General features: G+C 43.3%; 1 protein-coding gene and 1 long non-coding RNA gene across 2 annotated transcripts in view; one reads left to right on the forward strand and one right to left on the reverse strand.

The window, feature by feature from the left end:
- Nucleotides 1-12,426, forward strand: part of GNAS (GNAS complex locus) — a 163,179-nt gene that overhangs the window by 23,395 nt on the left and 127,358 nt on the right. The window lies entirely within an intron of this gene.
- Nucleotides 9,209-10,798, reverse strand: LOC141967127 (uncharacterized). The gene is made up of 3 exons (XR_012634654.1): nucleotides 10,633-10,798; nucleotides 10,254-10,417; nucleotides 9,209-9,479 (listed from the first exon to the last, which is right to left on the reverse strand). It is a non-coding gene; the product is annotated as an uncharacterized LOC141967127 (long non-coding RNA).

Here is a 12,426-nt window from a genome sequence, read left to right on the forward strand (position 1 = left end):
AAAACAGGAAGAAAATAAGAGGTCAGAGGGAAGAGAATTTAGAAATCATTCAATTGTTTGACTTATGAGAAAAATAGTTTAAAATAAATATAAAGGTCAATGGCCATCTGGAGATCCAGTAGCTCAGGATCACTTGGGCTTTTTTTGACCACTTAAACAAGGAAGTTTAAAAGCCTTTGGCACAAGTACTGCTCTCTGCTACACACATAGTTTCACACAACTCCTTCATTAGGTGACCTCAGGCTGGTTTTGATTTGCACAAAGCCAAAATGACTGCTTTTCTTTTGCTGGAAGTCCTACCACGCTGGAGCAGTGCTGTGAAGAGTTATGTGATTGATTACCTATTAGAGCTGCCTTGGTGCTCCCTGGTACAGGCTGAGGGAAGATGCTCCTAATTATTACAGGTAGATTTCCCCCTCCCCAGGTGAAGCACCCAGCAGATCCCTTAGGTATTTTGGACCAAAATGCAAGGGCAATGTGTGAAATACTGCATGTTACATGTCTGTAGGCAGGCATAAAAGATGGTAAACTTGGTATTAATGGGAAAGCTGTTGTTTCTTAATTGTCTCTTTCCCCAGCATAATTTATTTTCTCAGTGTAGAAGACTTATTTACATATACAACCTTATTTCTGTTTTATTACATTCTGACCTGCTTAAGGAGCAAGATAACTCGATTCTGGAAAGAATTATCCTAGAATAAATATGGCCTCATACAAAAATGAGCTTTTGCTGCTATTGCACTCAGTTTAGTTTATGGGGATCAGCCTGCCTGTCTCTGTACCCTGCACAGCTCTGCCTGCCGCCTGAGTTCTGGCATGTAGTTAAATGCACCACTGAGGTCAGGGGTTCATACACCTTGAATCCATAATTCTATGCTACTACAGCTAGAGATGCTAGATTTCTAGTCTTTTACTGAAAGGTGGAATGCCCACTCGTGGCAGGGGATGCTGGACTGTGATATCTGGAAGCAGCAATCGCAAATCTGAAGGGGCACTCCTTGGTCGGGAGCTTTGGCAGGAGTGTGGAAGGGCTTCAGGGCAGAAACAGTCTCCGAGATCATCTTCCAGGGTGGATGCATGTTATTTAGAACTGGACTGTGTTTTCACAAGACATACACATGCTCCCTTTTCTCCTTCCCTTTGCTTCTGCCAGGCCGAAGTTGGATAATGCAAGACATTAAATGAGGAGATCTGTACAACATATATCTTTAATACAGCAAACACTAAGCTTTGACACCAGAAATGGCCCTGAGACCTGTGCTGGAGCTCACGCAGTTCTGCTCCAGAGGACACCAACAAACATCACACCCTGTATTGCAGTGTTGCAGGGACAAGTTGTACTGTCTCTTTGTTCTCTTTGTACCTGCTCTACCATTGCCCTCCAAAAAGGAGGGGTAGAAAAAAAAGAAGGGGAGAAGAAAAATAAGTGGCATTTCCATTTAATGAATACGTGGCAGACCTCCAAGAGGAACATGACCAGGGAGTTTGTTTTTGCTAACAGAAGAGGGGGCCAAAGCTGCAAGGACTGAGGGTGGGTTTCAGGTTAAGAAAGGAAGAGGGCAAGAACGTGAAAGGGCCAGGGAAGTGAAGGAGCAGAGAAAAGCACCCGGGGGGGTGAGAGCTTGTGGGGCTGGGAAGCAGTTGAAAATTGAGACAGCTGGCAAGAAAGCAGGAGACTTTACTCAGGGGTCAGTCCGAAGAGTGGGCTGAGAGCGAGAGGAGCTTCTGGCTGGAGAGGACGAGGCAGGCAGCTGCCTTTGCAAAGTGCGTAGGGCAAGAATACCAGGGAGGCTGTAACCCAGGAGCCTGCACCAGCTGGGCTAGGGACCTCCTGGCTCAGGGTGCTCTTCCCAAAATAACCCTTTAGAGACACATTCAGAAGAAAGATGTCAGATGCCTCACCAAGTCCTGGAAAAGCTTGTTGCATTTTGTAGCTGCCCAACCCAGCTGGGTCCTTTTGGTTAAAAACCTGGGTCCCTGGGTGCACAGGACAAGCCTTTCCCAAGCAGCATTGTGTGGGTGAGACTGGGGAGGCTGGTCAGTGAAGCTGGGGCTGTGCCTGGGGCCCCAGCTCTCAGGTATGGTTGCCACTGTCCGCTAGCTACAGTTTCCACTCTAGTTTTTACATCTGCAATGGCTTATTATTTGCATCTCAGTTGGGAAAAAAAAAAGTTCCTTGAGCCCTACTTTGCCTTAATAATAAAAATATCAATTTCTGTAACGTTATTGCACAAGCATTTATTCATAGCTTGGGTGAAGTTGGGGTTTTTTGTACCTGTCTTGCTTCTGCTTTTGAAATCCCAGGAACATAGTGCTTCCATGGCAAATTCAGGCCCTTTGCAGAGATTTCCACTCCATGCCTGGTTAGAAATTACTCCCAGCCCTTGGACTGAACTCTGTCTTGCTCTGACAAATATTTTGCACTGCACAGCAACCACTACAGGGCAGGTTTCTCATGGCAGGTTTCTCCAGGGATGCTTACATCTTCCTGTGTCTTCTGAATGCATGCTTGACTGGCATTCTGCAGCAACTCAGTGAAGAAAGGATAATCTGGATTTCTTGCAAACACCGAGACAGTTAAAACACTGATAGCAATGCGACAGTGAAGTTTCCACTTCCCCGCTTAAAGCATCTCCTCCCAGAAAGGCATGTGAAGAACCACTGCTGCATTCTCCTCATATTAATGACATTCAGGATCATGGTTTTCAGTGATTTTGCTTTCAGCCTTTCTAAAGCATCTTGAAAATGGCACTTGATTGCTAATGTTGGATCATGGGAGGTGGTTAGTGTGAACCCCTGCCTGTATCAGGCAGCTAGAAGCTACTTGAAATTGATAGAAATCTGTATAATACATATACATAAATATACATTACATATATATAAAAATTTTATAATGCATACAATGAGCACAGCTTCAAGAAAAATCTGACCAGCTTGCTGAATGTCTGTTTTGGTGATATGTGAAATTTTGGAAAGGCATGGTACACATAGACACTTTTTGTTCCTGTATAAACAAAGTGAAGTGAGTGTATACGTGGTAGAGCTATGGAAAGAAAATACAGCCTGAAAACTTTTGTGCAGACAAGACACGAGGTGATGTGATTTCCCACCAAGAAGCCCAAATCAAGAAGAATATCAGAAAAGCAACTGAAATGGGGCTATTAGGAGGAATAAATGTAGGTAATGATCGTAACAGTTGGCAACATCATTTTTTCTCTGGGTCACACCATGGTTATTACTTTTTTCCTCAGCTACAATTCATGGGGCACTGGCACGGAACTTCTGCTATCAGTCCAAACAAACCACATTTTCAAGTTCTTAAGAGCACTGAGAAACGTTTCAAGTGTACCCAAAAGACTCATAACTGGAAGGTGTATTTTCTTTTAAAGTCTCATAACTTTGGGAGGATTTGACCCCTTCTTTTTAAGTGGCTGGGATTTGTTCATTTGCGAGAAACTGCACTAAAATACTGTTGTTTGCTGGTGGTGTAGTTTTTTGTTGCTGCTGCTCAGTGATGCCCAAGTTGTCATCCTGCCTCTGACCAGGATTCTTTGTTTCAGTAACAAGAGAGTAAAAGCAAAGAAACGCATGCTTCCAAGACAGGAAATTTTAAAACACCGAAGCATGTTGGTATTAGACAGGGGGTGGGATTAGTGTGGCACCTGGTTTCCCTAAATGTGAAGGTGTGGCTTCCACTGAACCGCGTGCTGTGCCTCACCCTCGGGACTTCGTTTTAGTCCCGCAGCTCTTTCTGCTGCACAGGCAGTTTCTAAGTCCTGCACAGGTGCTAATGGAAATTCTTAACATCGAATTCAGAAGGCATTAGTAACAGTGAAGGAATAAATCCCACATTGTTAAAATCTCCTGCATGAATAATTATTGTAGATAACAATGTGTATTTATGTTTTTGCCAGTTGTGGTGCCACTTGTAGTCCCAACTCCTAGAGCTGACACGAGCATCGCCCTTGAGCTGGTTCCAGCCCCTCTCCACCCCCAAACCCAAGACCCACATGTAGAGTTGTCTGGAGTCAAACCAGGAGCTGTTTCCAGCATCATTTCTAGAGCCACCTCTAAAGCCACATCTAGAGCTCATTTCCAGCATCCACGTCTGAGTGCAAGTCTAAAGTCATTTCCAGAGGAGCCTTCAGACCTGCCCCCAGGGCCGGGTCCGCACTTGCTCCCACCGCTCCTTCAGAGTGAGTTCATGTGTTGATCCCATATGGAGCCAAGCTGGAGCTGCCTCTGGAGCCCCCTTTGCTGTATGCCCGGTGAGGCCCTGCCTGTGCTGGGGCTGCCTGCCAGGCCTGGACCACCTCTGCCGTTTCCCTGCTGCCTCCCTAATTGTACGTTTTTCAAGTGTGCCAAGAAGGGCATGGGGCAGCCTGCGTGGGTTACTGCCTTTTTTAAATTTTTCTTGTTTTTTTCCCGTCCCTTATCCTGATCTCCCCTGGAAGCAGCAGTCATTTCAATGCGTGCTTTGTGGAAGCAGAGCTGTCTGAGCCCTTTAAGCGGGAGATGAGCTCAGGTAGAAGGAACGCAAAGAGCTCCTTTCATCAGCCAGGGCCCCGCCAGCGGCTCCGGGGCATGTCCGGCCAGTTATAAATGGATCATGTGTTGCTATTTTTAGCCAGGAGAGGATTGTAAATATAAAAGGGTATAAAGTGCAAAACTTAGCAACAGTGGCGTTTGTTTGCTTTTTCTTTTTTTTCTTTTTTTTTTTTTTTTTTCCCCTCCCCGTTGGCAGGAATGTGTTTGGAGAGGAATGAAGTTAAAGCAGCAGATTTGCTGGGTGATCGCCTTTGGACTTTGCACCGCGTGCAACTTTTTTTTTTTTTTTTATATATATAGATATCTCTCTCTCTCCATACAAAGGAGGGGCAGGAGGAGGGGAGTGCATTTTTTTCTGATGCTGTTTAAAGAGCTCCAAAAGTGCAGTCTGAAATGAAATGCAAGCGCTGAAGGGGGAAGGAGGAGGGGGGGCGCCGTGGCGGGGGCAGCGGGGCCGCGGGTGGGATGGGGGAGCGGCGGGTGATGGGGAGCAGCGGAGCTCTGCCTGCTTGGGGACAGAGTTCAGCAAATGGAAAACACTGACATGGGTAAAAATAGTAACAGCAGGGTTAAAAATAGCATCTGGTGAAATAAATGTGCAGTAACTTCTTAAACCCTCTTGGGAACTTTTCCCTTCTGATCTGCTTCTGCCCTGCGCCCTCCAGCAAGAAATCCCAAAGCAAACCCTTCTGCAGAGTGAAAACATTAAAGCAGGACCCTGCACACTGCAGAGGATGAGCTTTGGTTACTTTTCGACGTTTTTATGGATTTTGTTTGTTTGTTTGTTTGTTTGTCTGTTTGCTGAAACTTTGTGCCAGAAAGGGGGAACAAATTCCTCTCTTGCTGAGCCTCTCACATAGTCCTGGGACAGACAGTTAGAAGGTCCTTGGTGTTCTTTCTCACATTTTTTTTTTCCTCTTCCTTTTCACCTTTTTCGTGGTTTTTTTTTGTTTTGTTTTGGTTGTTGGGTTTGATGCGGAGTTTTTTTGGGGTGTGTGTCTTTTGTTGTGTTTTGGTTTTTTGTTTTGGCTTTTTTTTCTTTTTTCTTTTTATAGTGGTGTTCTTGCTTTGTTTTTTAAGACCCTCTTGTCGCTTCTAGGCTGCAGACTTCACTCTTGTCGCCCTGCTCCGGCCCCTCAGCCCTGGCAGCAGCACCCCCCCCTCCCCGGGCAGACGGATGACAAATCTCCCGCAGAGCTGCAGCTCGGGGGTGGCGGGGAGCACCGGGGCTCCCCGCAGATGAGAAGGTGCAGGCTTGGCTCCAGGGGACCGCGGGCTGGCAGAGGGGGGGCGAGCAGCGAACCGAGCGATAGGACAGGACGGAGAGACCTTGAGTAGCTTGTTCTGCGGAGCAAAGGGTTGGCCGGTCCCGTCTCGCAGTGGGGCTCGAGATGTTGAGGGCTCCGGGTGTGATGGCGGTGCCGGGACGGGGTCAGGGGGGAGGAGAGAGCTGCAGGGGGTGGGTGGGCAGGGGGAGAGGCTCAGGAGGGCTTGCAGAAGTCTCCTTGGCGAGTTTTTTGCAGCTCTGGCTATAAACTTGGCTTGTTTTGACTGGACTAGATAACCGAGACAGAAACAATTGTTGTGACAGACAGGCAGATCTGGTTCCTGAAGCTGCCCCTCCACAGGATAGGGACAAACAGAAGGTGCTGTAGTTTAGAGGCAATTTTAATCCGATATTATTATTATTATTATTATTATCATTATTATTATTATTAATATTAATATTAATATTATTATTATTTTAAATTTACCAGCCGAAACTTCCCACCTGGCTCTTCATCGCCCAGGTTAAAGGCACGGGGTGCTTCAGCGGTGCATTTTGTAACGCCTTCCCCCCGTTTAGTTGCCGTTACTGGCGTTGGATGGAGGATACGCGCTGGCGGGCGGGTCCCTGCGCCCCGACCCGCGCTGCGCTGCGCGGTGCCCTGCCCTGCCCCGCGGCCCGGGCGTGGGGGCGCCCTGGCCAGTGGCCACCGCACACAGACTCGGTGGACGAGGGGACGCGAGTTTTTGTATCGAGACATCAGTGATGCATCTGGGAATCCCCGGTTTTACATCGCAGGTTGATGCCTCTCCGGTTTTTTGGGTCCGGCGTTGGCCTCCAAGGTGGCTGCAAGTGCTTCTGCATGGCGGGGGGGCATTTCATCTGCCAAAGGGAGAAGGGAGGCCAATGTCCTTAATTGTATTTAGCAAGCGAAGCCGTGAGCATTTAATTATGTTGGTGGTTTTTTTTTTTTTTTTCTTTTTTTTTTTTTTAAGGATTGGACATTCCACAGCTTGTTTCTCTAGATCATTTTAAATTAGTTTTGATGTTTAAATACATTTCATATGAAGCCTGTCTAAATCCTTTAACCAGTATATTTTGGAAAGCACAAATATGCTTTCATATGATAGAGTAGCTAAAAAAAATACTTCTTGTATTTGAGCAAAGCTGTTCTGGTTTTAAATTAGGTTGTTCAAATCCTTCTAATTCGATCATATTTGATTCAGCACATAAAAACGATGCAGAAACTCCTGTTATGAACCTAAACTGCACATTAATTTTCTTATCAAAATATTATTATAGAAAAATATTAGTCATTCCTCTTGGCATAGTAAGCAAAGAAACATGTGGATGTGTTAATTTATTCCAGACCCAGCGAAGAGGGATAGTTTATATAAGTAAAATAAATAATTCTTGACTATTTAATAATTGGATCACTTTAACAATAGTTGACTAATAGTCAGATGTCTGAAATACATCTTGCCCGTTTCTGTTCTTTAGGGAATTTAACATGTAAAAGAGTGTTTTTTTTCCAGGAATGTAATTTTAAAATTGTTACCTTTTTACATACTTAATATTTGTTTCCCTTCATAATTTATTTCAGAACTAGGAGAAAATAGCTCAAATGTAGTTGAAATTAATCCCTTGGGAATCTGCAAAGAAATTAGACTGAGATAATAAATCTTGTGAAGGAATTTAAGATGAGCATACACAAGATGTTTTAAAAGTGTATTACTTTACTGTCTAGCATAGGTAAAAAAAAAATAGTCTCAGACGTAGTGATTCCTTGGTTAGTCATTTGTTGGTTTTGATTGTGTTAATGAATTGTTGAATTATATATATCTAATTCCAAATTGTGTTGGTGGTGCAGGAGTGAAAGTAAAAAAAGTAAAAATTTTTCTCTTTACTGTAATATAAAAGTGTCTACTTACAGCATATGAAATTCCTGTATTTCTACATACGGCTCTGCTAACTTGTTAAATTGTTCCCATTGCCTTTCGAGTTATTTTACTTATGTTCATATCCTCTTTAACATTCTGTTGTTTTCCCAATTTGGAGAATTCAGGTGGCATGTCTCTTCATGTTGGTGATTGATAACAGCTAGCTAAAATTAACTCCTAGGATTATGTTGATTTAGATAACAGAATTCCACAGTTGTATTTTTTCATTTGCCTGAGCATTAAAGAAATCGTGTGATTGTTACTTGTAATATAATTTAACCCCCCTCCTGCCAATGGTATGATGGTGAGGATATTGTTCATAGAGTGCAAACAGACACAGTAAGTACTTAAATACTCGTGGGTATTTTTACTACCATCTAAAATAATAAAAAATATTTAAGTATCAGAATCTAGAGTGCATTAATTATTTATCATTTTATTTGAAAGGGATGATTTATATTATTAAAATTTCCAATAAACTGTATTTGCTTATATAGAGAATATATTAGCTTTGAGAAGATGTAAAATATTAGTAATTTTTTGACAATGTAAAAATACAGTATCTCTGGAAGGTACAGCTAAGGTCTTGCAGTCCTTGTTTGTTCAGAATTATTTTCACAGAAGTAGAATTTTTGGAGGAATGGTAGTGAATTCAATACTGTTCTCTACAAACTTAACATAATAATTAAATTTTGTTAGAAAAGACAGTACTTGCAAAGCCAAAAATCTCTAAAAGAAGATAATTACCATTTTTCCTGGTAAACTTTTCCTATTGCATGTTATCACTGTAAGGACAAAGGGGGGGTGTTGAATCAACCTTTTTTATACTTGCATTTTTCCTTGGAACCTGCCCTCCCCTCCGCTTACATTCAAGATGTCATAAATACTATTTGTTAATTTAAAATATTGGACAGTGTGTTTCTTCCTCATAGTTACAAATTTATACATAGATGAGTAAGATGGATATAGTTCATATTTTTCAGAATTTTGATGTAGTTTTAAAAATTAGTTGGTCCAGTTTTTCATGTAAATAGTATTACATGATTTTCAGATTAGTTTACTTAATTTTGTCAGCGTTACTACAGACTTGGTGCCAAGAGGCATGGAGATGCATGAAACTGCTTTACATGTATTTGAGGATTATTCTGTACGTTTATACTGGCTCAGTGCTAAGGAGTCAGCTTTGTCCTAAATGTGAACTGTAACTGTAGCATTAAACATGCAATTGCAACATCTATATTTAAAAGAGAAGTGGGGAATTTAATAGCAGCAACCATGAGTAGAAATTTAGAAATCGTAAATGATGGGAGAAAGTAATACCAAATAGTTTGGGTTTTAAAACTAAAAATACTAAATCTTGGTCAAAATAGATTTTTAGAGTTTTTATAGGTACTAAAAATGAGTACAAGGAAAACTAATATTTTGAGAAGCTGTAGCATGGCATTTTTAAATAAAAGCAGGAATGCAATTAATGAAATACTAATTAAGACATTTGTTATTGGTCCTTAGTATTTTTTCCCCCAGAGAAGGTTAGTTAATTAAAACAAGGAAAATGCTGAGGGTCTTTGGTGACAGAACAGGAACCCAATTTATTCTTGACACAATTCATATAGTAAAACCCATCAGTGTCTCAAAGCAGAAAACTCGCAGCTTGCTGGAACAGCCTCTGCCAGAGCTTGCTGGAGATCTTCTTGCGCTTTCCCAAATTTCTGCATTTCTCTTTCCTGTGTGCAATAGCAGGAGCAGACATTTAAATTACTTCTTACTACAAGGGAGTACATTAACATCAGGAGGCCACACTGGATGAGGAAATGTATGACTAGTTTAACCATGATTTTGATTATCTATAACTATTTGGCAATATTAGACCTGCTAAACTCATGTTCTTTAGTCCCTTTCTATTTATTTGAATGTATTTTTAATCATATTTTCTTGAGTGAGAGATGCAGGGAAAAGGAAGCTTGGCAAAAAACCTCAGAGTATTGACTTGCTGTTTGCATATTTGGGAAGGATTCCCTTTGAAATATTCCTAAGGCTTTAGAAAACTGGAAAGGAAAAAGAACCTTATTACAGTAAAACCACCGATGTAATTAACATTTCCTAAAGTGATGCAAGGCTTTCAGTTACTTAAGTAGTTTGTTTCCATGTTAATAACAACACTGAGATTACCAATCTACAATTTTAATTTCTTCTGTCAGATTGTGACGGTTCTGTTCCTGTACTGAGATACTAGTTTTAACTGTTGAAGTCTTTACTCTTACTCACTAGCTCTGCGGCTCTAACCCCTGCCACACCGCTCGCTTGGTCAGTGGAAAGCTGCTGGAGGGTCTCCTTCCTGCAGGGCAGCCCCCAGCCCCAGCTCCCCATGCACAGGTCTGAAACCTGCAGAATGTAAAATGTGTGTCGGAAAGCTCTAAAGTTACATGTGATCGATTTGCTTGATTTTAACAACTGTGAGGGGAAAAAAAGTAGATTAAGTAATGATTATTAGTGCTTACCCAGTATTTTATTCCCCTTTCCCCTGCAAGTCCCTCGCAGAAGTACATAGCCAGGTATCCAGCACATACCATCGGTATCTTAAAAAATCACCTCTCAAAGATCTCTCCCTTAGGCAACGTATAGCTGCCAAAACAGACTCCTGCCGAGTATCAAAGGGCATCCCCTGCAAAGAAATGAGGTTTCTCCCGTAAGTTTTGACAGAGCAGCTGTCTGGCATAACCAGAGCTGCAGCTGGATAGTCCCAGCCGTGCTCATCTGCTTTTTTTTTAAGGAGTTTATAAATACACCCTGCTGCGCGTACAGTTACCCGGAGTTAGGATTTTGTGAGCAGCTAGGTTGTTTGATTCAGTCCAAAGTACTACATGCAATGTACGTTACCAAACCCGTGGAAGAAACTGCTCCCAGTGAGACTCCTCCAGCTGCCGGCAGTGCCCCGGCTGCTCTGCCGCGGTTGCTGGCATGGGTTTCTCTGCGCTTTCTATACATTCAGAACAATGGAATATTCCCCAAAACACTGACAGCTGCCACCAGCAGTTCAGAGAGAGCCCCTGTGCGTGGTCCTTGGCTCTCCGTCAGGAGCTCTGCAGCCACGAGGTCTGCAGCAACGTGCTCACTCAAATGCTTTCACGTAGCCCAAGGGACATGTCTGTTAGCACTGTTCTTACAAACAGCCGCTCTTGGGGTTTTCATGCATCATCTATGACCATTAAAACTTGGCCCAGTGGGGTCCCTCGACCCGATGCAGGGGTCTTGAGTGGAGGTCCTGAGCCCGACAGGCCCCAGGGCACCTCCTAAGGGAGTAAAACCCAAGCACAGAGGAGGATAGAGATGCTTAGACCTCAGCGTTAGCCCTGTTGTAGGCGCAGAAGTAATGGATATACAAATGCAACTTGAGATAGAAGGACTGGAAAAATGTACTAGCTTTATTGTTACGGGTTCACGCAAGCTGGCAAGTGAACCAAGTACAGATATAAGCTGGCTACAGGCTGCTTGCAAAGCAGCGTTGCCCCAGGTCACTCAAGGGAGCACCCATCCTTTTTACTGAGCGCAGACGAAGCGGCAGGCAGCGTTTGTAGGGCTCCGGCTCTGCTGCGCAGTGCCCGGGGAACGGACCGACGCTGGTACAACAGCCGCAGGTCAGCTTTCCCATATATGGCAAAACCTTGCTCTAATTTCTAAAGCTATCATTGTAGCAGTACTGGATAGGGGCGTTTTATAAGCAAAGCTGAGTGTCTGTTATGTTCATTTGTATACCAGTATCTGGAATGCTGTTGTGGTTGCCACTGCAAGGTATGCTTGCAGCCCTTACGCAGGCAGGTTCCCAGCATTTTCCCACCTATTTAGAATTTTCTAATAGAAGTGTGAACCAGGGGTATGGCACAGGGGAAGGGATGATGCTGAGATGCTCTAGAAAAGCAAATGACCAGAGGGCCCTGTACATAGGAGATTTTGGTAGTTTGGTGAGATAGCCAGGAGGGGATAAGGATGAGCACTGCGGCAGCAAAGTGTGCTGGTTCAGAGGCATTATTTATTAATACGTATTATTTTGGCATTATGTGGATTTACACTGAGCTCATCCCTGCGTTAATCTGAATGCTTTACTCTGATCCAAGCCATTGCAGGCTGCCCATACAGTGAATAGACAACCAGCCTGTCATTTCTGTAATTCTTGTAATCTAATTACTGCCTGCCAGAGCAGCAAGTAACTTCTGCTAAAAATCTGTGATGTACTTATTACCTTGATGCAGGTGTCTGATATGGAGTAAGGATCAGGCAAAAACATCCTGAGGGCTCCTGGCGGCTGCGGTGCCTCCAGGACTGTGACCATGGTTGAATTTTTCTCTTGGTTGGTGTTCACCCGTGGTGGGTGACTCTTTTAACTACAGCAATTAAAAGGCTGAGGAAAATGGGAAGGAACCAACTATGTCTCCCTCTAGGACAAGGTAGATGCTTTGTCTTGTGGGCAAATAGTTGTATGAACAAGGCTCCCGCCCTGGCAGCCCAGGACAGGCAGACCTCCCCTCCAGGCACTGCTTGGCATTTTGGGTGCTCTAAATCTGCTCATTTCGGTTTTTTGTTTGTTTGCTTTTAAGGAAAAAATAGAACATTAATTATTATTTGTAAAGGGCTAGATTCTCACTGCAGAACAGCCCAAGTAAAGTTAAATCATAC

This window comes from Athene noctua, chromosome 16 (genome assembly GCF_965140245.1).
Source record: "Athene noctua chromosome 16, bAthNoc1.hap1.1, whole genome shotgun sequence".
NCBI lineage: Eukaryota > Metazoa > Chordata > Aves > Strigiformes > Strigidae > Athene > Athene noctua.